This window comes from Sinocyclocheilus anshuiensis, unplaced genomic scaffold, assembly GCF_001515605.1.
Source record: "Sinocyclocheilus anshuiensis isolate Anshui unplaced genomic scaffold, SAMN03320099.WGS_v1.1 scaffold657, whole genome shotgun sequence".
NCBI lineage: Eukaryota > Metazoa > Chordata > Actinopteri > Cypriniformes > Cyprinidae > Sinocyclocheilus > Sinocyclocheilus anshuiensis.
Window position 1 is genome coordinate 43,094 of NW_015539858.1, and position 2,819 is coordinate 45,912.

A 2,819-nucleotide genomic window follows, 5' to 3' on the forward strand; every position below is an offset into this window, starting at 1 on the left:
GCCGGTGCCGCCGAACCAAGAAGAGCAGTGTTGTGCTTCATATGAGATGTATATTTGCAAGAAATATAGCCTATACAACAGCCAGGGCTGCGTTTCTCGATAACGATTGATCGTAGCACTTAAGAGCGTTTTCTACGAGTCATTTTACGATCGTTCGTTATTGTTTCAAGTGCGTTTCCCAAAAATGCACTTAACGCAATCGCGCGTAGCCGTGCTTCAAGTGCTACTTATGAGTCGCTATCCGTTTGTCAAGTGCTGAAATATCACCTTATAGAATGGCTCGTAATTGTAGTAAACGCTCGTTTATTGAAATGTTAACCTAATACTGCGTTCCAGACAACTCGGATATAATAACTATAATATAATATAATATAATATTATATTATATACTTTACATAATAATATATAATATACTTTATATATATATATATATATATATATATATATATATATACAGAGACGTTATTTCCGGGTCCAATACATTGCTGCAAGTCAGCAAGTTATTGACATATTTTTTTTCCCCCAGTCTTTGAAGCATATTTCTTACATTATTTATTTTATTAAATGTTTTTTTGTTGTCATTTAATTTAGATGTGTATTTCTATTTTTTCTGCCCTTTTTAATTATTTCATTAAAAAAACAACAACAACAACAACAAAAACGAGTAATAAAGTGTACAATAAAGTACAATCATATCCTTATATTATAATCACACTGCACTTGAATAAAGTTAAAGGTGTAATCTGCCGATTGTCCTGCAGGTGACCGCATAAATCTGTCTTCTTACGATGCACTTAGGGCTTTACGATTACTCCAGAGCACTCGTAAATCTACGATGATTTTCAAGTACTACTTAAGTTACGATGCTTTTGGGAAACAGACCGTAATATTAAGACCAGTCGTACGATCGTTTTTACGAACTTCTTAGGCTTACGAAGCTTTTGCGAAACGCAGCCCAGGTCGATGTGGGAGAGGTTAAGTGTTCTCAAACCGTTAGGATTATTCCAGGATGTCCAGGTTCTCTAGGCATCCTCATTTAGGGATGAGAGCACACGAGCCTTTCTTGAAGCAAGAATGCCCATATTCCCAATGGATGAGAATGAAGCGAAGGACAGGGCTCTTTTAGGAAGAGAAGAGTTTGTCCAAGAAATAAAAAGAAAAGATCACGAAAAAGATTTGACCCTCACGGACGTGGAGTCCAGGAAGGGGCATCTTACGCTTTGGCATGAGCCGATCTTGAAATGTTTCCCCGAAGGGGATCTGAAAATGGGGTCCCGTGGGAAGATCGCTTGGGTATATGTTAGGCTCGGAGAGCAGTGGCAAGTTCGAAGCTGGGGAAATCTGGCTATCGAATTAGCACAAGGAGGAGGCTGGGTGGACAGTCTACTGTATACTAAGGATTATCGAGGGACACAACCCCGATCGAACATTACAAAGGAAAAAAGAAAATCTACCAGGAAAGAGAAATTTGTGCCACTAACAGTTTCGCTGGCGAACGATTTAGACAAGCACAAAGTTTGGTGTCCAGTAGATGAGACATATATAACTGGAGTTCCTTATGATAACGAACAATTCACAGAGGAACCTAGAGAAACCTTCACTGTCGTAATGCATTTTAAAATGAATGTATTAGCATGTGCGCATCCAGATTATGACTGGATCGGAGGAATCGAAGTGGAGTTACATGAGAAACAGCCTGAAGTAAAAGTGATACGAAAGGGAACATTAAGAAGGTCCAGACGGCTCTTGATCGAGCCTCAGAACTAACCTCTGTTTACAGAAAATGAAGGAAACACCTTTGCTGGAGAGCATTTTGGAGGAATTGGGAGAAACTAAAGAGACCATCAAGAAACTGAGGAAACAGCGAAGGCTCTGCAAATGGATGAGTATAATACTTTGGATATTGATGTTTTTAGGAATATTCCTTTTAGTTTTAATTAGAGTAAGCTTTCTTCTAGAATGGGAAATAATTTCGGGATATATTATTCTTGCCGAAGTTCAAGTAGAAAGACAGAATATCTCAGGATTTGAGTTATCTGTATGGGGACCGTAAAATATAAAATAAACGAAATAGAGGAAAATACAAAAGGCTTTTGGAAATGGTTAGAAAACCTGAGCACAGATAAAATGCTCTATTATATGGTTAGAACGCCTAAGGTTAAACTTAAAAGTATATAAGTTAATAAGACAAAATGTAGAAGAATGGATAAAAAATAGTAGAATTTTAAACCCAGAAGGTGAATATATTTTGTTAATGACAACTAGAGACAGGCTTGTAGGATCGCGTAGAACAGGTTACGCAGAACCAGAGACCAGATCCGAAACTGAAATTAGTTTGGAATTAAATAAAACAGTTCCGTGGATATGGAAAAAGAAAATGGCTTTACCAAGGGTCATATTTAATTTCAAGGTTGGTTATTGGGAAATAGATACATTTAAATGGGAAACAGATGTATATTTCATTAAGATGGAACTTAACAAAGCTCTAAAGATGGAGAATGAGATTAAAAATTACTATGAGAATAAAGTAAAACAAATGGACGAATGCGTCAGAAGAGAAATTAGCAGAAGGAACCACTGACAAAAGTATAGATATACAAAAAAGGATTATGGTGATTTTTCTTATGCTAATTTTTGTGACAAAGACTATCAAGATCAGTCCATTCACTATGATGTATTGGAAAATTGATTCCTGTTTATTGAAAAGAAGCTTGTAATACATTCAATTCCAATGTATTTACTTATGTTCTTTTTGTTGCATTATTATTTGTTTCCTTTGTATTTGCAGGTTGTGTACCTGAATGCAGCAAATAACAACC